The 26038-nt window shown below is 49.5% G+C and overlaps 1 pseudogene; it reads right to left on the reverse strand.

Moving 5' to 3' along the window:
- Positions 1 to 1149: 1149 nt before the first annotated feature.
- LOC124023054 overlaps positions 1150 to 26038 on the reverse strand; it is a 49095-nt pseudogene continuing 24206 nt past the window's right edge.

Genomic DNA, 26038 nt, shown 5'->3' on the forward strand with positions numbered 1-26038 from the left:
ATCAAAATGGTTATTATTTATAAGTGCACGTTTTGAGTGTTCCTTATTTGTTAAGTTAAAAACGGAGCCCAGAAAAGTGGAACCAACAACCCAGGTGAGCAGTAAGTCACAGTAAAGACTCTTATCCAGAGCAACTAGGGTTATGTGCACTGCTCAATATTTTTTAACCTAATCAGTTCGGGATTCGAACCAGCGACCTTCCGGTTACTGGTCCGCTAGGCTACATACCTCCCCTAGACAGGACAACACTCCCCTCTAGTCCTGGCTACATGCCTCCCCCAGACAAGACATCACTCCCCTCTAGCCCTGAGCTATGGCTACATGCCTCCCCCAGACAAGACAACACTCCCTCTAGCCCTGGCTACATGCCTCCCCAGACAAGACAACACTCCCCTCTAGCCCTGGCTACATACCTCCCCTAGATAAGACAACACTCCCCTCTAGCCCTGAGTTATGGCTACATACCTCCCCTAGACAAGACAACACTCCCCTCTAGCCCTGGCTACATGCCTCCCCCAGACAAGACAACACTCCCCTCTAGCCCTGGCTACATACCTCCCCTAGACAAGACAACACTCCCTCTAGCCCTGAGTTATGGCTACATGCCTCCCCAGACAAGACAACACTCCCCTCTAGCCCTGGCTACATGCCTCCCCAGACAAGACAACACTCCCCTCTAGCCCTGAGTTATGGCTACATGCCTCCCCAGACAAGACAACACTCCCCTCTAGCCCTGAGTTATGGCTACATGCCTCCCCAGACAAGACAACACTCCCTCTAGCCCTGGCTACATGCCTCCCCCAGACAAGACAACACTCCCTCTAGCCCTGGCTACATGCCTCCCCCAGACAAGACAACACTCCCCTCTAGCCCTGGCTACATACCTCCCCTAGACAAGACAACACTCCCCTCTAGCCCTGGCTACATGCCTCCCCCAGACAAGACAACACTCCCCTCTAGCCCTGGCTACATACCTCCCTAGACAAGACAACACTCCCCTCTAGCCCTGGCTACATGCCTCCCCAGACAAGACAACACTCCCCTCTAGCCCTGAGTTTTGGCTACATACCTCCCCTAGACAAGACAACACTCCCCTCTAGCCCTGAGTTATGGCTACATACCTCCCCTAGACAAGACAACACTCCCCTCTAGCCCTGAGATATGGCATCTTTATTGAAGTTTAAAACACTTTAAAATAGGAAAAAGTCAAAGCAGTGTTGGGTACTACTAGGTTACAACAGACTATTCTAGAATGTCCCAAATGGCACCCTAAACTTTTAGTAGTGAACCACTTTTGACCAGTGCTCTGGTGCACTACGAAGGGAATAGGGTGCGAGTTGGGACGTACATTTTAATTTTTTATTTTACCTTTATTTAACCAGGCAAGTCAGTTAAGAACATATTCTTATTTTCAATGACGGCCTGGGAACAGTGGGTTAACTGCCTGTTCAGGGGCAGAACGACAGATTTGTACCTTGTCAGCTCGGGGGTTTGAACTCGCAACCTTCCGGTTACTAGTCCAACGCTCTAACCACAAACTAACAAAGCCATGAGGAGAAAAAAATACCGTCAATACTGTCTTGTGTATTATTGTCCTGATACTCATGTTGGGCCCAATTCAGACATGGATATGTTGTCTTAAAGTGCATGTTAAGTGTTACTTACCTCAAGTCTGAATCGGGCCTGTTACAAACATGTCATTGTTATTGGCTGAATTGGTGAAATATCCATGTAGAGACAGAGATCAATGTAATAGTTCTGTCATTATCACATTGGATTGTGTCATAGGGTGTAAGTATACTATATATAATCATTACAGCGTTTTCTGTAACTTAAAATGGTGATGCGCATCGTTCACAAAACATTAACTGGTTTCTCTACAATGGTGCTACATTTGGAAATGGGACTTCTGCATCTCCAGTGAACATGTTGGCAGCATAAATACTTCCTGAACAGTTGTCTGTTTCCTTCGTGTCTCTGCATATTCTTGTAAAGCAGTTCAACGAGGACTCATTCCCATGGTCAAAACGGACAGTGGGTAAAGTCTAAGAAATAACAGTTTGTTTGTACCAAATAGTTTAACAATGACATTAGGGCTATTCTCTGTATACTACTATACTTAGATTCATGCACATTTACCAGCATTACACAACATAAAGTCACTAACAATATTGTAACGCCAATATTAAATTACTTAACTTTATATACAATACATACAAAAAGATAACTTTTCCCGAAAGAGAAAATATGGACCCGTTTAAAGATCATAATAATATAACCATGAAATAAGCAAAGATGTGTCAAAATGAGTTGTAGAAGATAAGTGGTTTTTATAGATATATATATTTTTGTTATACAGATATAACCATGGGTCGTATTCATTAGTGCACACCGTTGAAAAACGTTTTGCAATGGAAAACGAAAAGGTAGTGCCTCCCTGTTTCAGTCCGTTGTCTTCTTTCAAAGACGTCGGTGCCTAATTAATACAATCCTGGTTTGTCTGGGAACTGTCATTGTCTCTTCTCCTTCATCTGCAGTTATATGAGTGTTAGCTGTGTTGCTGGCGATATCAATATACAATAGAACAGGGAATCCAAGCCCAGTCAGTCGCCATTCAGGTCCTGTAATGACTGTCTCTTATTACTTCTCCAGTCCACTGCCTGATAGAAAGGCAAATCTAATGCCCTTTTGATGATGCTCCAAGCTGGTCTCATCTGAGACAGTTGTTGGTTTCTCTTCCTCTAGGGGCAGCCTGGTTGGTTCCTGGTGGTTTTGTCCTCCTCTAGGGGCAGCCTGGTTGGTTCCTGGTGGTTTTGTCTTCCTCTAGGGGCAGCCTGGTTGGTTCCTGGTGGGTTTGTCTTCCTCTAGGGGCAGCCTGGTTGGTTCCTGGTGGGTTTGTCCTCCTCTAGGGGCAGCCTGGTTGGTTCCTGGTGGGTTTGTCCTCCTCTAGGGGCAGCCTGGTTGGTTCCTGGTGGTTTTGTCCTCATCTAGGAGGGGCAGCCTGGTTGGTTCCTGGTGGGTTTGTCCTCCTCTAGGGGCAGCCTGGTTGGTTCCTGGTGGGTTTATCCTCCTCTAGGGGCAGCCTGGTTGGTTCCTGGTGGGTTTGTCCTCCCCTAGGGGCAGCCTGGTTGGTTCCTGGTGGGTTTGTCCTCCTCTAGGGGCAGCCTGGTTGGTTCCTGGTGGTTTTGTCTTCCTCTAGGGGCAGCCTGGTTGGTTCCTGGTGGGTTTGTCTTCCTCTAGGGGCAGCCTGGTTGGTTCCTGGTGGGTTTGTCCTCCTCTAGGGGCAGCCTGGTTGGTTCCTGGTGGGGTTGTCCTCCTCTAGGGGCAGCCTGGTTGGTTCCTGGTGGTTTTGTCCTCATCTAGGAGGGGCAGCCTGGTTGGTTCCTGGTGGGTTTGTCCTCCTCTAGGGGCAGCCTGGTTGGTTCCTGGTGGGTTTATCCTCCTCTAGGGGCAGCCTGGTTGGTTCCTGGTGGGTTTGTCCTCCTCTAGGGGCAGCCTGGTTGGTTCCTGGTGGGTTTATCCTCCTCTAGGGGCAGCCTGTTTGTTTCCTGGTGGGTTTATCCTCCTCTAGGGGCAGCCTGGTTGGTTCCTGGTGGTTTTATTCTCCTCTAGGGGCAGCCTGGTTGGTTCCTGGTGGTTTTACCCTCATCTAGGGGCAGCCTGGTTGGTTCCTGGTGGGTTTGTCCTCATCTAGGAGGGGCAGCCTGGTTGGTTCCTGGTGGGTTTGTCCTCCTCTAGGGGCAGCCTGGTTGGTTCCTGGTGGTTTTGTCCTCCTCTAGGGGCAGCCTGGTTGGTTCCTGGTGGGTTTGTCCTCCTCTAGGGGCAGCCTGGTTGGTTCCTGGTGGGGTTGTCCTCCTCTAGGGGCAGCCTGGTTGGTTCCTGGTGGTTTTGTCCTCATCTAGGAGGGGCAGCCTGGTTGGTTCCTGGTGGGTTTGTCCTCCTCTAGGGGCAGCCTGGTTGGTTCCTGGTGGGTTTATCCTCCTCTAGGGGCAGCCTGGTTGGTTCCTGGTGGGTTTGTCCTCCTCTAGGGGCAGCCTGGTTGGTTCCTGGTGGGTTTATCCTCCTCTAGGGGCAGCCTGTTTGTTTCCTGGTGGGTTTATCCTCCTCTAGGGGCAGCCTGGTTGGTTCCTGGTGGTTTTATTCTCCTCTAGGGGCAGCCTGGTTGGTTCCTGGTGGTTTTACCCTCATCTAGGGGCAGCCTGGTTGGTTCCTGGTGGGTTTGTCCTCATCTAGGAGGGGCAGCCTGGTTGGTTCCTGGTGGGTTTGTCCTCCTCTAGGGGCAGCCTGGTTGGTTCCTGGTGGTTTTGTCCTCCTCTAGGGGCAGCCTGGTTGGTTCCTGGTGGGTTTGTCCTCATCTAGGGGCAGCCTGGTTGGTTCCTGGTGGTTTTATTCTCCTCTAGGGGCAGCCTGGTTGGTTCCTGGTGGGTTTGTCTTCCTCTAGGGGCAGCCTGGTTGGTTCCTGGTGGGTTTGTCCTCCTCTAGGGGCAGCCTGGTTGGTTCCTGGTGGGTTTGTCCTCCTCTAGGGGCAGCCTGGTTGGTTCCTGGTGGGTTTGTCCTCCTCTTGGGGCAGCCTGGTTGGTTCCTGGTGGGGTTGTCCTCCTCTAGGGGCAGCCTGGTTGGTTCCTGGTGGTTTTATCCTCATCTAGGGGCAGCCTGGTTGGTTCCTGGTGGGTTTGTCCTCATCTAGGAGGGGCAGCCTGGTTGGTTCCTGGTGGGTTTGTCCTCCTCTAGGGGCAGCCTGGTTGGTTCTCTGGTCACCCAATCCAGACATGGAATAGAATCACTGAGCCAGACATGACTATATAGAGGTCCATGATATTTTGTGTTCCTGACTCCACTGGTCTGTTTCATAGTGCGTGTGTCTGTCCTCCCTTCCTTCCCTAGGATGTGTGTGTGTCCTTCCTTCCTTTCCTAGGATGTATGTATGTGTCCTCCACCGAGCCAGAGTGTAAACAAAGAGGGTACCACACATCTCTATATCTATTATTATTATTATTATTATCTCCTGTAGTTATATGACTTCCCAGTGTCTTCCTCAGACACTTCACATAGCTGTAATATATTACACGTTCAGTATGCTTTATCCACTACCACACGGCAGTGAGTCCACACGGTAGTGAGTCCACACTGTAGTGAGTCCACACTGTAGTGAGTCCACACGGTAGTGAGTCCACACTGTAGTGAGTCCACACGGTAGTGAGTCCACACGGTAGTGAGTCCACACGGTAGTGAGTCCACACGGTAGTGAGTCCACACGGTAGTGAGTCCACACTGCAGTGAGTCCACACGGTAGTGAGTCCACACGGCAGTGAGTCCACACGGTAGTGAGTCCACACTGCAGTGAGTCCACACGGTAGTGAGTCCACACGGTAGTGAGTCCACACGGTAGTGAGTCCACACTGTAGTGAGTCCACACGGTAGTGAGTCCACACTGTAGTGAGTCCACACGTCAGTGAGTCCACACGTTAGTGAGTCCACACGGTAGTGAGTCCACACTGTAGTGAGTCCACACTGTAGTGAGTCCACACGTCAGTGAGTCCACACGGCAGTGAGTCCACACGGTAGTGAGTCCACACGGCAGTGAGTCCACACGTCAGTGAGTCCACACGGCAATGAGTCCACACGTTAGTGAGTCCACACGGTAGTGAGTCCACACGGCAATGAGTCCACACGTTAGTGAGTCCACACGGTAGTGAGTCCACACGTCAGTGAGTCCACACGGTAGTGAGTCCACACGGTAGTGAGTCCACACGTCAGTGAGTCCACACGGTAGTGAGTCCACACGGTAGTGAGTCCACACGTCAGTGAGTCCACACGGTAGTGAGTCCACAAGGCAATGAGTCCACACGTTAGTGAGTCCACATGTCAGTGAGTCCACACAGAAGTGAGTCCACACATCAGTGAGTCCACACGGTAGTGAGTCCACACGTCAGTGAGTCCACACGGTAGTGAGTCCACACGGTAGTGAGTCCACACGTCAGTGAGTCCACACGGTAGTGAGTCCACACAGCAGTGAGTCCACACAGAGCTTCTGTTGGTATATCATCTAGTATGTCCACCAACATTGATGTTGCACTGGTACTTTGTCTCTATAGTCACATTACAGTCTTTATCCGCAACCCCAGGTGGAGCAGACCGTGCCCCAATGGTAAGTCATAGGTCTAAGGTCGCGGCCCTGCGTTCGGGAGTGGTCTGTCTATAGCAGGGAGCTGGTAGGGCTGCCGGGCAAGGGTGGGCTGTGGCTCTGGTGGCTGTGGTCCTGGCTGTGTGTAGGGCTGTAGCTCTGGCTGTGTCTCAGGGGCAGCAGGTCGTAGTGGCTGGGGATGTGGCTGTTCCTGGGGAGGTCGTGGACGGGTTCTGAGGGTACGTGGGAACCACCACACCGTTGCAGCCCTGGAGAACACTCACCTTGGGTTCTAAAGGGGGATGAAGTGATGGAGGGATAGAGATAGGGGGATGTAGGGATAGAGATAGGGGGATGGGGGATATAGATAGAGATAGGGGGATGGAGGGATAGAGATAGGGGATGGAGGGATAGAGATAGGGGGATGGAGGGATGGAGATGGGGGATGGAGGGATAGAGATAGGGGGATGGAGGGATAGAGATAGGGGATGGAGGGATAGAGGGGGATGGAGGGATAGAGATAGGGGGATGGAGGGATAGAGATAGGGGGATGGAGGGATAGAGATAGGGGGATGGAGGGATAGAGATAGGGGGATGGGGATAGTGGGATGGGGGATAGAGATAGGGGGATGGAGGGATAGAGATAGGGGGATGGAGGGATAGAGATAGGGGGATGGAGGGATGGGGATGGAGGGATAGAGATAGGGATAGAGATAGGGGATGGGGGATAGAGATAGGGGGATGGAGGGATAGAGATAGGGGGATGGAGGGATAGAGATAGGGGGATGGAGGGATGGAGATGGGGGATGGAGGGATAGAGATAGGGATAGAGATAGGGGGATGGGGGATAGAGATAGGGGGTGGGGGATCGAGATAGGGGGATGTAGGGATAGAGATAGGGGGATGGAGGGATAGAGATGGAGGGATATAGATAGGGGGATGGAGGGATAGAGATGGAGGGATGGAGGGATAGAGATTGGGGGATAGAGATAGGGGGATGGAGGGATAGAGATAGGGGGATGGAGGGATATAGATAGGGGATGGAGGGATAGAGATGGAGGGATATAGATGGGGGATGGAGGGATAGAAATGGAGGGATGGAGGGATAGAGATTGGGGGATAGAGATAGGGGGATGGAGGGATAGAGATAGGGGGATGGAGGGATATAGATAGGGGGATGGAGGGATAGAGATGGAGGGATATAGATGGGGGGATGGAGGGATAGAAATGGAGGGATGGAGGGATAGAGATTGGGGGGATAGAGATAGGGGGATGGAGGGATAGAGATAGGGTGATGGAGGGATATAGATAGGGGGATGGAGGGATAGAGATGGAGGGATAGAGATAGGGGGATGGAGGATAGAGATGGAGGGATAGAGATAGGGGGATAGAGATAGGGGGATGGAGGGATAGAGATAGGGGGATGGAGGGATAGAGATGGAGGGATAGAGATAGGGGGATGGAGGGATAGAGATCAGGGGATGGAGGGATAGAGATAGGGGGGGGTGGAGGGATAGAGATGGAGATAGGGGGATGGAGGGATAGAGATAGGGGGATGGAGGGATAGAGATAGGGGGATGGAGGGATAGAGATAGGGGGATGGAGGGATAGAGATAGGGGATGTAGGGATAGAGATAGGGTGATGGAGGGATAGAGATAGGGGGATGGAGGGATAGAGATAGGGGGATGTAGGGATAGAGATAGGGGGATGGAGGGATAGAGATAGGGGGATGGAGGGATAGAGATAGGGGGGGATGGAGGGATAGAGATTGGGGGATAGAGAGAGGGGGATGGAGGGATAGAGATAGGGGGTCTGATAGAGATGGAGGGATAGAGATGGGGGATGGGGATAGAGATAGAGGGGATGGAGGGATAGAGATATGGGGGATGGAGGGATATAGATAGAGATAGGGGTATGTAGGGATAGAGATGGGGGATGGGGGATAGAGATAGGGGGATGTAGGGATAGAGATAGGGGGATGTAGGGATAGAGATAGGGGGATGGAGGGATAGAGATAGGGGGATGGAGGGATATAGATAGGGGGATGGAGGGATAGAGATAGGGGGATGGAGGGATAGAGATGGGGGTGGAGGGATAGAGATGGAGATAGGGGGTGGAGGGATAGAGATAGGGGGATGGAGGGATAGAGATAGGGGGATGGAGGGATAGAGATAGGGGGATGGAGGGATAGAGATAGGGGATGGAGGGATAGAGATAGGGGGATGGAGGGATAGAGATAGGGGGATGGAGGGATAGAGATAGGGGATGGAGGGATAGAGATCAGGGGGATGGAGGGATAGAGATAGGGGGTGAAGGGATAGAGATGGAGATAGGGGGATGGAGGGATAGAGATAGGGGATGGAGGGATAGAGATAGGGGGATGGAGGGATAGAGATAGGGGGATGGAGAGATAGAGATAGGGGGATGTAGGGATAGAGATAGGGGGATGGAGGGATAGAGATAGGGGGATGGAGGGATAGAGATAGGGGGATGTAGGGATAGAGATAGGGGATGGAGGGATAGAGATAGGGGGATGGAGGGATAGAGATAGGGGGGATGGAGGGATAGAGATTGGGGGATAGAGATAGGGGGGGATGGAGGGATAGAGATAGGGGGATGGAGGGATAGAGATGGAGGGATATAGATGGGGGGATGGAGGGATAGAAATGGAGGGATGGAGGGATAGAGATTGGGGGATAGAGATAGGGGGATGGAGGGATAGAGATAGGGTGATGGAGGGATATAGATAGGGGGATGGAGGGATAGAGATGGAGGGATAGAGATAGGGGGATGGATGATAGAGATAGAGGGATAGAGATAGGGGGATAGAGATAGGGGGATGGAGGGATAGAGATAGGGGGGATGGAGGGATATAGATAGAGATAGGGGTATGTAGGGATAGAGATGGGGGATGGGGGATAGAGATAGGGGATGTAGGGATAGAGATAGGGGGGGGGAGGGATAGAGATAGGGGGATGGAGGGATAGAGATAGGGGGATGGAGGGATAGAGATAGGGGGATGGAGGGATAGAGATAGGGGGATGGAGAGATAGGGATGGGGGGATGGAGGGATAGAGATAGGGGGATGGAGGGATAGAGATAGGGGGATGGAGGGATAGAGATAGGGGGATGGAGGGATAGAGATAGGGGGATGGAGGGATAGAGATAGGGGGATGGAGGGATAGAGATAGGGGATGGAGGGATAGAGATAGGGGGATGGAGGGATAGAGATAGGGGGATGGAGGGATAGAGATAGGGGGATGTAGGGATAGAGATAGGGGGATGGAGGGATAGAGATAGGGGGATGGAGGGATAGAGATGGGGGATGGAGGGATAGAGATAGGGGGATGGAGGGATAGAGATAGGGGGATGGAGGGATAGAAATAGAGATAGGGGGATGGAGGGATAGAGATAGGGGGATGGAGGGATATAGATAGGGGGATGGAGGGATATAGATAGGGGGATGGAGGGATAGAGATAGGGGGATGGAGGGATAGAGATATGGGGGATGGGGGATATAGATAGAGATAGGGGGATGGAGGGATAGAGATAGGGGGATGGAGGGATAGAGATAGGGGGATGGAGGGATAGAGATAGGGGGATGGAGGGATAGAGATAGGGGGATGGGGGATATAGATAGAGATAGGGGGATGGAGGGATAGAGATAGGGGGATGGAGGGATAGAGATAGGGGGATGGAGGGATATAGATGGGGGTGGAGGGATAGAGATAGGGGGATGGAGGGATAGAGATAGGGGATGGGGGATATAGATAGAGATAGGGGATGGAGGGATAGGATCAGGGGATGGAGGGATAGTGATAGAGATAGAGATAGGGGGATGGAGGGATAGAGATAGGGGGATGGAGGGATAGAGATAGGGGGATGGAGGGATAGAGATAGGGGGATGGAGGGATAGAGATAGGGGGATGGAGGGATAGAGATAGGGGGATGGAGGGATAGAGATAGGGTGATGGAGGGATAGAGATAGGGGGATGGAGGGATAGAGATAGGGGGATGGAGGGAGAAGAGAGAAAGAGAGGCTTTTACTTTTCTGACTAATCAAAGTGATCATTCAAACACTTCATACAAGTACCTTCCACAATAACCCCCTCAGACAGAGAGAGAGAGAGAGAGAGAGAACAGACAGACAACAGACAAAGACAACAGACTGAAACAACAGACTGAAACAACAGACATAGACAACAGACTGATACCCAGTCAGTTACACAGTCAGTTACATCTTCCTCATGAGCTCATCTTCTCCAGAACTAAGGGGATGTCGATGACCCTACATCCCCCGTAACTCACCCACATCATAGACGTTCTTGCTGACGGTGTGTGTGGTGGTGGTGGTGACTATAGCAGAGGAGCAGTAGGACATCTACATAACTATATATCTATAACTCACCCAGTAGGACATCTATATATCTATAACTCACCCAGTAGGACATCTACACAACTATATATCTATAACTCACCCAGTAGGACATCTACACAACTATATATCTATAACTCACCCAGTAGGACATCTACATAACTATATATCTATAACTCACCCAGTAGGACATCTACATAACTATATATCTATAAATCACCCAGTAGGACATCTACATAACTATATATCTATAACTCACCCAGTAGGACATCTACATAACTATATATCTATAACTCACCCAGTAGGACATCTACATAACTATATATCTATAACTCACCCAGTAGGACATCTACATAACTATATATCTATAACTCACCCAGTAGGACATCTACATAACTATATATCTATAACTCACCCAGTAGGACATCTACATAACTATATATCTATAACTCACCCAGTAGGACATCTACATAACTATATATCTATAACTCACCCAGTAGGACATCTATATATCTATAACTCACCCAGTAGGACATCTACATAACTATATATCTATAACTCACCCAGTAGGACATCTATATATCTATAACTCACCCAGTAGGACATCTACATAACTATAACTCACCCAGTAGGACATCTACATAACTATATATCTATAACTCACCCAGTAGGACATCTACATAACTATATATCTATAACTCACCCAGTAGGACATCTACATAACTATATATCTATAACTCACCCAGTAGGACATCTACATAACTATATATCTATAACTCACCCAGTAGGACATCTATATATCTATAACTCACCCAGTAGGACATCTATATATCTATAACTGACCCAGTAGGACATCTACATAACTATATATCTATAACTCACCCAGTAGGACATCTACATAACTATATATCTATAACTCACCCTGTAGGACATCTACATAACTATATATCTATAACTCACCCAGTAGGACATCTACATAACTATATATCTATAACTCACCCAGTAGGACATCTATATATCTATAACTCACCCAGTAGGACATCTATATATCTATAACTCACCCAGTAGGACATCTACATAACTATATATCTATAACTCACCCAGTAGGTCATCTACATAACTATATATCTATAACTCACCCAGTAGGACATCTATATATCTATAACTCACCCAGTAGGACATCTACATAACTATATATCTATAACTCACCCAGTAGGATATCTACATAACTATATATCTATAACTCACCCAGTAGGACATCTACATAACTATATATCTATAACTCACCCAGTAGGACATCTACATAACTATAACTCACCCAGTAGGACATCTACATAACTATATATCTATAACTCACCCAGTAGGACATCTATATATCTATAACTCACCCAGTAGGACATCTAGATAACTATATATATAGGGGGATGGAGGGATATATATATAATATATATATATATATATATATATATATATATATATATATATATAACTCACCCAGTAGGACATCTACATAACTATATATCTATAACTCACCCAGTAGGACATCTACATAACTATATATCTATAACTCACCCACATCATAGACGTTCTTGCTGACGGTGTGTGTGGCGGTGGTGGTGACTATAGCAGAGGAGCAGTAGGACATGTCGTGGTGGACAGGACTCTTCATCTCTACATAGCTGCTCTCTGTGTGTTTACAGACCACGGCCTGTGGGTCATTGATGGTGGCGTAGGGGTTCTCACTGTTCAGAGAGCAGGTGCTGGACAGGGAACCCTTCATGTAGTCTGACAAAGACAAATAACACACTGAGAAGCAGGAAGACGGGAACACTTTTTTTGTTTTACCAAGGTGAAGGTATCTGTTAGCGAATGATTCTGATATCAGCGATGACATTGACGGGCCTTTCAATGCATTCTACATATCAACATTGGGAGACGAATACAACATGAGATTATAATTCTACCCCAGGAGGTAAGATAAGTGAAACTCGTATCCGCTGACAACCTGTAGATAAACAATTAAAAACAGAGTACAGGGTAAATCACACAGGACACACAACATTCACACTATTAGTAGCATATCACAGTATAAAGCATTTACATCCAAAAGTAGTGAGTTTGTTTATGGGGTGTTGTGTTAGTTAGAGACTGGAGGAGAGGAGGAGGAGAGGAGGAGAGAGGACCAGAGAGGAGTGTGTTAGGTAGAGACTGGAGGAGAGGACCAGAGAGGACTGTGTTAGGTAGAGACTGGAGGAGAGGACCAGAGAGGACTGTGTTAGGTAGAGACTGGAGGAGAGGACCAGAGAGGACTGTGTTAGGTAGAGACTGGAGGAGAGGACCAGAGAGGACTGTGTTAGGTAGAGACTGGAGGAGAGGACCAGAGAAGACTGTGTTAGTTAGAGACTAGATGAGAGGACCAGAGAGGAGTGTGTGAGGCCATCAGGAGGAAGGAACACACACAGAGGAGGAGATCACAGGCGTGCCCTGTGGAGAGAGAGACACAGAGGTCAAAACACACACATCAGTTTATACACATCAGTTCATACACATCAGTTCATACACAAACCAGAGTATGTGAGCGGTGTTGAGTGGTCTGAAATCCCGCTCATTGCTTACAGAGCGGTGTTGAGTGGTCTGAAATCCCGCTCATTGCTTACAGAGCGGTGTTGAGTGGTCTGCAATCCCGCTCATTGCTTACAGAGCGGTGTTGAGTGGTCTGAAATCCCGCTCATTGCTTACAGAGCGGTGTTGAGTGGTCTGAAATCCCGCTCATTGCTTACAGAGCGGTGTTGAGTGGTCTGAAATCCCGCTCATTGCGGTGCAACGCTCCGGCGCTCCACGTTCTTTCCAACCGCTCTGCTAAAAACCTCACTCACAGGAAGAAGAAAACAACTAGCCGCCTAGCTACCCTCCATTCTTAAAATCACCATTTAACCAAAACCCATCTATTGTTGTGACTACCGGGACCTACCATTTAACCATCACCCATTTATTGTTGTGACTATCTATATCTATGGGACCTACCATTTAACCATCACCCATCTATTGTTGTGACTACCGGGACCTACCATTTAACCAACACCCATCTATTGTTGTGACTGCCTGGACCTACCATTTCACCAACACCCATCTATTGTTGTGATTACAGCTGCAAGTCTCTTAGGGTAGGTCTTTATAAGTTTGGCACATCTAGCCACTGGGATTTTTGCCCATTCTTCAAGGCAAAACTGCTCCAGCTCCTTCAAGTTGGATGGGTTCCGCTGGTGCACAGCAATCTTTAAGTCATACAACAGATTATCAATTGGATTGAGGTCTGGGCTTTGACTAGGCCATTCCAAGACATGTAAATGTTTCCCCTTAAACCACTCGAGTGTTGCTTTAGCAATATGCTTAGGGTCATTGTCCTGCTGGAAGGTGAACCTCCGTCCCAGTCTCAAATCTCTGGAAGACTGAAACAGGTTTCCCTCAAGAATGTCCCTGTATTTAGCGCCATCAGTCAGTCCTGTTTCCCAGTCCCTGCCAATGAAAAACATCCTCACAGCATGATGCTGCCACCACCATGCTTCACTGTGGGGATAGTGTTCTCGGGGTGATGAGAGGTGTTGGGTTTGCGCCAAACATAGCGTTTTCCTTGATGGCCAAAAAGCTCAATTCTAGTCTCATCTGACCAGAGTACCTTCTTCCATATGTTTTGGGAGTCTCTCACATGCCTTTTGGCGAACACCAAACGTGTTTGCTTATTTTTTTTCTTTAAGCAATGGATTTTTTTCTGGACACCCTTCTGTAAAGCCCAGCTCTGTGGGGTGTATGGCTTAAAGTGGTCCTATGGTCAGATACTTCAATCTCTTCTGTGGAGCTTTGCAGCTCCTTCAGGGTTATCGTTGGTCTCTTTGTTGCCTCTCTGATTAATGCCCTCCTTGTCTGGTCCGTGAGTTTTGGTGGGCGGCCCTCTCTTGGCAGGTTTGTTGTGGTGCCATATTCTTTCTATTTTTTTAATAATGCATTTAATGGTGCTCCATGGGATGTTCAAAGTTTCTGATATTTTCTACATCACCACACTCCCTCTCTTCTTTAGTTGTGGACACTACATCACCACACTACATCACCACACTCCCTCACTTCTTTAGTAATGGACACTACATCATCACACTCCCTCTCTTCTTTAGTTATGGACACTACATCACCACACTCATTCTCTTGCTCTTGGTTCCTCCTCATCTTTGTAAGTGATTTTGCACCTGTGTTTTATCAGTTTCTCTATGAAAATATTTAGTGAACTCCGTGACAGTAGCTAAAGCAAGGGGCTGTAGCAGCACACAAGTAGACTACAAATGCATTCTGGGCCGGGCACGTCCTGAGCTCATGAAGAGAGCGCTGCTGGAGAGGAACTGGAGCGAAACTGGAGCGGGCGAGAAGGCCGGCGTTCCAGCCTTTGGGAAACTCGCTCTGCGCTCCAGTCAAATTGGGCACCCTCCACTCCTCGCTCTGCGCTCCAGTCAAATTGGCCACCCTCCGCTCCTCGCTCCGCGCTCCAGTCAAATTGGGCACCCTCCACTCCTCGCTCTGCGCTCCAGTCAAATTGGGCACCCTCCACTCCTCGCTCTGCGCTCCAGTCAAATTGGGCACCCTCCGCTCCTCGCTCCGCGCTCCAGTCAAATTGGGCACCCTCCGCTCCTCGCTCCGCGCTCCAGTCAATTGGGCACCCTCCTCTCCGCCTCCGCGCTCCAGTCAAATTGGGCACCCTCCGCTCCCGCTCCGCGCTCCAGTCAAATTGGGCACCCTCCTCTCCTCGCTCCGCGCTCCAGTCAAATTGGGCACCCTCCACTCCTCGCTCCGCGCTCCAGTCAAATTGGGCACCCTCCGCTCCTCACTCTGTGCTCCAGTCAAATTGGGCACCCTCCACTCCTCGCTCCGCGCTCCAGTCAAATTGGGCACCCTCCTCTCCTCGCTCCGCGCTCCAGTCAAATTGGGCACCCTCCGCTCCTCACTCTGTGCTCCAGTCAAATTGGGCACCCTCCACTCCTCGCTCCAGTCAAATTGGGCACCCTCCACTCCTCGCTCCGCGCTCCAGTCAAATTGGGCACCTCCACTCCTCGCTCTGCGCTCCAGTCAAATTGGGAACCCTCCGCTCCCGCTCCGCGCTCCAGACAAATTGGGCACCCTCCGCTCTCGCTCCAGTCAAATTGGGCACCCTCCACTCCCTCGCTCCAGTCAAATTGGGCACCCTCCGCTCCTCGCTCCAGTCAAATTGGGCACCCTCCTCTCCTCGCTCCGTGCTCCAGTCAAATTGGGCACCCTCCACTCTCGCTCCAGTCAAATTGGGCACCCTCCACTCCTCGCTCCAGTCAAACTGGGCACCCTCCGCTCCCGCTCCGCGCTCCAGTCAAATTGGACACCCTCCACTCCTCGCTCCAGTCAAATTGGGCACCCTCCGCTCCTCGCTCCGCGCTCCAGTCAAATTGGGCACCCTCCGCTCCTCGCTCCGCGCTCCAGTCAAATGCTTGGGCACCCTCCGCTCCTCGCTCCGCGCTCCAGTCAAATTGGGCACCCTCCACTCCTCGCTCTGCGCTCCAGTCAAATTGGGCACCCTCCGCTCCTGCTCCACGCTCCAGTCAAATTGGACACCCTCCATTCCTCGCTCCAGTCAAATTGGGCACCCTCCACTCCTCGTTCCGCGCTCCAGTCAAATTGGGCACCCTCCACTCCTCGCTCTGCGCTCCAGTCAAATTGGGCACCCTCCGCTCCTCGCTCCAGTCAAATTGGGCACCCTCCATTCCTCGCTCTGCACTCCAGTCAAATTGGGCACCCTCCACTCCTCACTCTGTGCTCCAGTCAAATTGGGCACCCTCCACTCCTCGCTCCAGTCAAATTGGGCACCCTCCACTCCTCGCTCCGCGCTCCAGTCAAATTGGGCACCCTCCACTCCCTCGCTCTGCGCTCCAGTCAAATTGGGAACCCTCCGCTCCTCGCTCCGCGCTCCAGACAAATTGGGCACCCTCCGCTCCTCGCTCCAGTCAAATTGGGCACCCTTCACTCCTCGCTCCAGTCAAATTGGGCACCCTCCGCTCCTCGCTCCAGTCAAATTGGGCACCTCTCCCGCTCCGCGCTCCAGTCAATTGGGCACCCTCCACTCCTCGCTCCAGTCAAATTGGGCACCCTCCACTCCTCGCTCCAGTCAAATTGGGCACCCTCCGCTCCTCGCTCCGCGCTCCAGTCAAATTGGGCACCCTCCGCTCCTCGCTCCGCGCTCCAGTCAAATTGGGCACCCTCCACTCCTCGCTCTGCGCTCCAGTCAAATTGGGCACCCTCCGCTCCTCGCTCCGCGCTCCAGTCAAATTGGGCACCCTCCATTCTCGCTCCAGTCAAATTGGGCACCCTGCACTCTCGTTCCGCGCTCCAGTCAAATTGGGCACCCTCCACTCCTCGCTCTGCGCTCCAGTCAAATTGGGAACCCTCCGCTCCCGCTCCGCGCTCCAGTCAAATTGGGCACCCTCCGCTCCCTCGCTCCAGTCAAATTGGGCACCCTCCACTCCTCGCTCTGCACTCCAGTCAAATTGGGCACCCTCCACTCCTTGCTCTGCGCTCCAGTCAAATTGGGCACCCTCCACTCCTTGCTCTGCGCTCCAGTCAAATTGGGCACCCTCCACTCCTCGCTCTGCGCTCCAGTCAAATTGGGCACCTCCACTCCTCACTCTGCGCTCCAGTCAAATTGGGCACCCTCCGCTCCTCGCTCTGCGCTCCAGTCAAATTGGGCACCCTCCGCTCCTCGCTCTGCACTCCAGTCAAATTGGGCACCCTCCACTCCTCGTTCCGCGCTCCAGTCAAATTGGGCACCCTCCACTCCTCGCTCTGCGCTCCAGTCAAATTGGGAACCCTCCGCTCCTCGCTCCGCGCTCCAGTCAAATTGGGCACCCTCCGCTCCTCGCTCCAGTCAAATTGGGCACCCTCCACTCCTCGCTCTGCGCTCCAGTCAAATTGGGCACCCTCCACTCCTCGCTCCGCGCTCCAGTCAAATTGGGCACCCTCCACTCCTCGCTCCGCGCTCCAGTCAAATTGGGCACCCTCCACTCCTCGCTCCGCGCTCCAGTCAAATTGGGCACCCTCCACTCCTCGCTCCGCGCTCCAGTCAAATTAGGCACCCTCCACTCCTCGCTCTGCGCTCCAGTCAAATTGGGCACTCTCTGCTCCTCGCTCTGCGCTCCAGTCAAATTGGGCACCCTCCACTCCTCGCTCCGCGCTCCAGTCAAATTGGGCACCCTCCGCTCCTCGCTCTGCGCTCCAGTCAAATTGGGCACCCTCCGCTCCTCGCTCTGCGCTCCAGTCAAATTGGGCACCCTCCGCTCCTCGCTCTGCGCTCCAGTCAAATTGGGCACCCTCCGCTCCTCGCTCTGCGCTCCAGTCAAATTGGGCACCCTCCGCTCCTCGCTCCACTCACATACTCTGACACAAACACACACACAGCACACATGCAGCCACACACTACAGTGCAGGAAAGTCTTTGGGAAACACAGACCAACCAGTCTGTTATATGAGATGGTCTTCTTCATAGGGACATAGTGGAGTCTCATACTCTACCTCTGTGGTACTGTTCATGGTAGGAGCTGTAGCGTCTGTCTACACGGTACACACCACAGAGATGTTAAAGGGACACACCTCAGAGATGTTAAAGGGACAGATTAAGAGTCACGCACCTACAGAGATGTTAAAGGGACAGATTAAGAGTCTGTCTACACGGTACACACCTACAGAGATGTTAAAGGGACAGATTAAGAGTCTGGCACCTACAGAGATGTTAAAGGGACAGATTAAGAGTCTGTCTACACGGTACACACCTACAGAGATGTTAAAGGGACAGATTAAGAGTCTGTCTACACGGTACACACCTACAGAGATGTTAAAGGGACAGATTAAGAGTCTGTCTACACGGTACACACCTACAGAGATGTTAAAGGGACAGATTAAGAGTCTGTCTACACGGTACACATGCACCTACAGAGATGGTGTTCCTAATGTTTTGAACAGTCAGTGTATCTATACAGCAGGTGTTCCTAATGTTTTGAACAGTCAGTGTATATGCCCATCTATACAGCAGGTGTTCCTAATGTTTTGAACAGTCAGTGTATATGCCCATCTATACAGTAGGTGTTCCTAATATTTTGAACAGTCAGTGTATCTATACAGCAGGTGTTCCTAATGTTATGAACGGTCAGTGTATCTATACAGCAGGTGTTCTAATATTTTGAACAGTCAATGTATCTATACAGCAGGTGTTCCTAATGTTATGAACGGTCAGTATATCTATACAGCAGGTGTTCCTAATATTTTGAACAGTCAGTGTATCTATACAGCAGGTGTTCCTAATGTTATGAACGGTCAGTGTATCTATACAGCAGGTGTTCCTAATATTTTGAACAGTCAGTGTATCTATACAGCAGGTGTTCCTAATATTTTGAACAGTCAGTGTATCTGTACAGCAGGTGTTCCTAATGTTATGAACGGTCAGTGTATCTATACAGCAGGTGTTCCTAATATTTTGAACAGTCAGTGTATCTATACAGCAGGTGTTCCTAATATTTTGAACAGTCAGTGTATCTATACAGCAGGTGTTCCTAATGTTATGAACGGTCAGTGTATCTATACAGCAGGTGTTCCTAATATTTTGAACGGTCGGTGTATCTATACAGCAGGTGTTCCTAATATTTTGAACAGTCAGTGTATCTATACAGCAGGTGTTTCTAATGTTTTGAACGGTCAGTGTATATGGCCATCTATTCAGCAGGTGTTCCTAAAGTTTTGTTAACTTCTTGGTGACAGGGGGCAGTATTTTCACATCCGGATGAAATGCATTCTCAAATTCAACTGCCTGCTACTCATTCCCAGAAGATAAGATATTAATATTATTAGTAGATTTGGATGGAAAACACTCTGAAGTTTCATGTCTGTGAGTATAACAGAACTTATTTAGCAGGTGAACCCCCGAGGACAAACCATTCAGATTCTTTTTTTGAGGTCACTCTCTTTTCAATGAGTTTTCATTGGGAATCCAGATTTCTAAGGGACCTTCTTGCAGTTCCTATCACTTCCACTGGATGTCACCAGTCTTTAGAGATTGGTTGAGGTTTTTCCTTTGTGTAGTGAAGAAGTACAGCCATCTTGAACGAGGGTAACTTGATGTGTACTGTTAGATAGAGGCGTGTGACCAGAAAACAGCTACATTTTGTTTTCCTCCTGTATTGAACTCAGATCATCCCGTATACAATTTTATTGATTATTTCCTTTAAAAAATACCTAAAGTTGTATTACAAAAGTAGTTTGAAATGTTTTGACTAAGTTTACAGGTAACTTTTGAGATATTTTGTAGTCACGTTGCGTAAGTTGGAACCGGTGCTTTTCTGGATCAAACGAGCCAAATAAATTGACATTTTGGATATATATCGACGGAATTAATCGAACAAAAGGACCATTTGTGATGTTTATGGGACATATTGGAGTGCCAACAAAAGAAGCTAATCAAAGGTAAGGCATGAATTATATTTGTATATATCCTGCGTTTTGTGTCGCGCCTGCAGGGTTGAAATGTGCTTTTCTCTCTTTGTTTACTATGGTGCTATCCTCAGATAATGGCATCGTTTGCTTTCTCAAAAAAGCCTTTTTGAACTCTGACATGTTGGCTGGATTCACAACAAGGGTAGCTTTAATTTGATATCTTGCATGTGTTGATTTTTATAGTATATTTATATATTTATTTGAATTTGGCGCTCTGCATTTTCTCTGGCTTTTGGCCAGGTGGGACGCTTACCGTCCCACATATCCCAGAGAGGTTAAACAATCCCAAATCAACTTGTATTTACATACCCAGTTCATCGAGGTTATAGTAGGCTGTCCACTCTGGAGCACTATTCCTGTTTAACCTCTTGTCCTTCACCTGGGAACGAAACACACACAGACTGAGGGCCCCAGCAAGAGAAGCTGCTACATGTGGAACAGCTAATGAGGACCACAGGAAGAGTAGCTGCTGCACGTGGAACAGCTAATGAGGACCCCAGGAAGAGTAGCTGCTACACGAAGGGACAGCTAATGAGGACCCCAGGAAGAGTAGCAGCTACACGTGGAACAGCTGATGAGGACCCCAGGAAGAGTAGCTGCTGAACGTGGAACAGCTAATGAGGACCACAGGAAGAGTAGCTGCTACACGTGGAACAGCTGATGAGGATCCCAGGAAAAGTAGCTGCTGAACGTGGAACAGCTAATTAGGACCACAGGAAGAGTAGCTGCTACACATGGAACAGCTAATGAGGACCCCAGGAAGAGTAGCTGCTACACGTGGAACAGCTAATGAGGACCCCAGGAAGAGTAGCTGCTGAACGTGGAACAGCTAATGAGGACCACAGGAAGAGTAGCTGCTACACGTGGAACAGCTGATGAGGACCACAGGAAGAGTAGCTGCTACACGTGGAACAGCTGATGAGGACCCCAGGAAAGAGCTGCTGAACGTGGAACAGCTAATGAGGCACAGGAACAGTAGCTGCTAACGTGGAACAGCTGATGAGGACCCCAGGAAGAGTACATGTGGAACAGCTAATACATGCTACACGTGGAACAGCTAATGAGGACCACAGGAAGAGAACACGTGGAACAACTAATGAGGACCACTAGCTGCTACACGTGGAACAACTAATGAGGACCACAGGAAGAGTAGCTGCTACACGTGGAACAACTAATGAGGACCACAGGAAGAGTAGCTACACGTGGAACAGCTAATGAGGACCACAGGAAGAGTAGCTGCTACACGTGGAACAACTAATGAGGACCACAGGAAGAGTAGCTGCTACACGTGGAACAACTAATGAGGACCACAGGAAGAGTAGCTGCTACACGTGGAACAACTAATGAGGACCACAGGAAGAGTAGCTGCTACACGTGGAACAACTAATGAGGACCACAGGAAGAGTAGCTGCTACACGTGGAACAACTAATGAGGACCACAGGAAGAGTAGCTGCTACACGTGGAACAGCTAATGAGGACCACAGGAAGAGTAGCTGCTAATGAGGACCACGTAGCTGAACGTGGAACAGCTAATGAGGACCACAGGAAGAGTAGCTGAGGCTACACGTGGAACAACTAATGAGGACCACAGGAAGAGTAGCTGCTGAACGTGGAACAACACACAAAGGACTGACAAATAAAAGACACATGTTTCTTGGAGAATGCCAATGTACAGGTAACTGCCAGAATAATGGAAACACTTGAGTAAATGAGGGATACAAAGTACATTGAAAGCAGGTGCTTCCACACAGGTGTGGTTCCTGATTTAATTAAGCAATTAACATAGTAATGGTAGAATGAGCATGAAAAACGAAATAAACCATTAAAAAAAATGTTTTACCTTTATTTAACTAGGCAAGTCAGTTATGAACAAATTCTTATTTTCAACGACAGCCTAGGAACAGTGGGTTAACTGCCTGTTCAGGGGCAGAACGACAGATTTGTACCTTGTCAGCTCAGGGGTTTGAACTTGCAACCTTCCGGTTACTAGTCCAACGCTCTAACCACTAGGCTACCCTGCCGCCCTCGATGTGACCTGGCCATTTCAGTCTCCAGATCTCAACCCAACTGAACACTTCTGGGAGATTGTGGAGCGTCACCTGAGACCAGCGTTTTCCAACCACCATCAACAAAACACCACACGATTGAAATTTCTGGTGGTGTCATGTTTTGTCATAGATTGTCATGTCTTGTCCCTGTGCTTCCTCTTCTATTCGTTTCCCCTGCTGGTCTTATTAGGTTCTTTCCCTCTCTCTATCTCTCTCTCTCTCTCTCTCTCTATCGTTCCGTTCCTGCTCCCAGCTGTTCCTCATTCTCCTAACTACCTCGTTTACTCTTTCACACCTGTCCCCTATTTTGCCCTCTGATTGAGTCCCTATTTCTCCCTCTGTTTCCGCTTCTGTCCTTGTCGGATCCTTGTTTGCTGTACTGTGTTCTTGTTCCGTCCTGTCGTGTTTTTGCCTTCATCAGATGCTGCGTGTGAGCAGGTGTCTCTATCAGCTACGGCCTGCGCCTACCCGAAGCGACCTGCAGTCTGTGGCCGCTTCTCCTGTTATTCCCCTACAGACTAGAGGATTTCTGTTATTCCCCGTTTGGACATTACCTGTTAAGAATTCAGGATTAGTCGTTTTCTGTTTGGACTGGAATAAACTTTGTTTCTGTTAAGTCGCTTTTGGGTCCTCATTCACCTGCATAACAGGTGGAAGAATGATGTCACATCCCTCCAATAGAATGATGTCTCATCCCTCCAATAGAATGATGTCACATCCCTCCAATAGAATGATGTCACATCCCTCCAATAGAATGATGTCACATCCCTCCAATAGAATGATGTCACATCCCTCCAATAGAATGATGTCACATCCCTCCAATAGAACGATGTCACATCCCTCCAATAGAATGATGTCACATCCCTCCAATAGAATGGTGTCTCATCCCTCCAATAGAATGATATCACATCCCTCCAATAGATCCCTCCAATAGAATGGTGTCTCATCCCTCCAATAGAATGATATCACATCCCTCCAATAGAACGATGTCTCATCCCTCCAATAGAGAGTTCCAGACACCTGTAGAATCTATTACGAGGTGCATTGAAGCTGTTCTGTCAGCTTGTAGTGAAAACTATTTATTTTTATGTTTTTTGTTTTCTTTATTTTGGCAGTTGCCTGTATGTACTCTTAGCATAAATAAAGTGAAGGTTCATTGCCACCCACCTTGGCCCTTCTGGTCTTCTTGTCAGGCTTGGCATAGTGGCCAGCGTAGGTACATGCTCCCAGAGGGTGGTAGGAGGGGTTAGTGAAACAACGACTGACGTTGCTGATGGTAGGAGAGGAGTCTAGAGAGGAGAACAAAGCCTGTACACTGATGCCCTGCTCACCACGGAAACATCAGCTTGTAGCATAGGACTACACACACACAGTCTCAGTCACAGGGGCGAGCATCACAGTCACAGGGGCGAGCATCACAGTCACACTCACAGTCACAGGGGCGAGCATCACAGTCACAGGGGCGAGCATCACAGTCACAGGAGCGAGCATCACAGTCACAGTCACAGTCACATGGGCGAGCATCACAGTCACAGGGGCGAGCATCACAGTCACAGTCACCGTCACAGGGGCGCGCATCACAGTCACACTCACAGTCACAGGGGCGAGCATCACAGTCACAGTCACAGTCACAGGGGCGAGCATCACAGTCACAGTCACAGTCATATGGGCGAGCATCACACTCACAGTCACAGTCACATGGGCGAGCATCACAGTCTCAGGGGCGAGCATCACAGTCAGTCACAGTCACAGGGGCGAGCATCACAGTCACAGGGGCGAGCATCACACTCACAGTCACAGTCACATGGGCGAGCATCACAGTCACAGGGGCGAGCATCACAGTCAGTCACAGTCACAGGGGCGAGCATCACAGTCACAGGGGCGAGCATCACAGTCACAGGGGCGAGCATCAAGTCACAGTCAGCTCCATGGGGAGCATCACAGTCACAGGGGCTGAGCATCACAGTCAGTCACAGTCACAGGGGCGAAAGCATCACAGTCACAGGGGCGAGCATCACAAACAGTCACAGAGAGGGGAGGATCTAGTCAAAGACAGTCACATGGGCAGCATCACCCCTGAACAGGGGATCACCATCACAGTCAGTCACAGTCACAGGGGCGGCATCACAGTCACAGGGGGACCACACAGTCACAGTCACAGTCCTGTAGCATCACAGTCCATACAGTCACAGGGGAGACATCACAGTCACATGGGCGAGCACGCAAGCAAACGCAAAAACACACAGCTCCATCGGGACATTTTCAATACAGGCTGTTAAAAACAGAGGTTTCATCAGAAAGCTGAGTTTGCTGAGAAACAAACAGTCAAGAGAGAGAGTCTAACTGGAAAGAGAGTTCAGTCAGTCAAAGAGACAGTCCTTTAGTTAGATCACCCACACTTTCAGTCAGATCACCCCGAGGGCTGTGGAGAGGGACCACACTGTAAAGAGACAGTCCTGTAGAGAGGGACACACTGTAAAGAGACAGTCCTGTAGAGAGAGACCATACTGTAAAGAGACAGTCCTGTAGAGAGAGACCACACTGTAAAGAGAGAGTCCTGTAGAGAGACACCACACTGTAAAGAGACAGTCCTGTAGAGAGGGACACACTGTAAAGAGACAGTCCTGTAGAGAGAGACCACACTGTAAAGAGACAGTCCTGTAGAGAGAGACACACTGTAAAGAGACAGTCCTGTAGAGAGAGACCACACTGTAAAGAGACAGTCCTGTAGAGAGAGACACACTGTAAAGAGACAGTCCTGTAGAGAGAGACCACACTGTAAAGAGACAGTCCTGTAGAGAGAGACCACACTGTAAAGAGACAGTCCTGTAGAGAGAGACCACACTGTATAGAGACAGTCCTGTAGAGAGAGTCTACACTGTAAAGAGACAGTCCTGTAGAGAGGGACACACTGTAAAGAGACAGTCCTGTGGAGAGAGACCACACTGACTTAGTTAACATGACTAAGTGGTAGAGTCTGGAGCGTCTCACTAAGTGGTAGAGTCTGGAACGTCTCACTAAGTGGTAGAGTCTGGAGCGTCTCACCAGAGAGGGAGTAACCCTGACTGACTTAGTTAACATGACTAAGTGGTAGAGTCTGGAGCATCTCACCAGAGAGGGAGTAACCCTGACTGACTCAGTTAACATGACTAAGTGGTAGAGTCTGGAGCGTCTCACCAGAGGGGGAGTAACCCTGACTGACTTAGTTAACATGACTAAGTGGTAGAGTCTGGAGCGTCTCACTAAGTGGTAGAGTCTGGAGCGTCTCACCAGAGAGGGAGTAACCCTGACTGACTTAGTTAACATGACTAAGTGGTAGAGTCTGGAGCGTCTCACCAGAGGGATGTAAGCCTGACTGACTTAGTTAACACGGTAGAGTCATGACTAAGTGGTAGAGTCTGGAGCGTCTCACAGACTGGTGGTAGGGGGCTGATCTGACTTAAGATTCAGCTCCTCCATCATGACTAAGTGGTAGAGTCTGGAGCGTCTCACCAGAGAGGGCATAACCCTGACTGACTTAGCTAACACGACTAAGTGGTAGAGTCTGGAGCGTCTCACCAGAGAGGGAGTAACCCTGACTGACTTAGTTAACACGACTAAGTGGTAGAGTCTAGAGCGTCTCAACAGAGAGGGGCGAGCTTGCCCAATATAATGGAACAAATGACTGAGTTAACATGACTAAGTGGTAGAGTCTGGAGCGTCTCACCAGAGAGGAGTAACCCTGACTGACTTAGTTAACATGACTAAGTGGTAGAGTCACGTCTCACACTGGTAGACACGCTCACTGGTAGAGTCTGGAGCGTCTCACCAGAGAGGGAGTAACCCTGACTGACTTAGTTAACATGACTAAGTGGTAGAGTCTAGAGCGTCTCACTAAGTGGTAGAGTCTGGAACGTCTCACTAAGTGGTAGAGTCTGGAGCGTCTCACCAGAGAGGGAGTAAC

This window comes from Oncorhynchus gorbuscha, unplaced genomic scaffold, assembly GCF_021184085.1.
Source record: "Oncorhynchus gorbuscha isolate QuinsamMale2020 ecotype Even-year unplaced genomic scaffold, OgorEven_v1.0 Un_scaffold_1490, whole genome shotgun sequence".
Taxonomy (NCBI): Eukaryota; Metazoa; Chordata; class Actinopteri; order Salmoniformes; family Salmonidae; genus Oncorhynchus; species Oncorhynchus gorbuscha.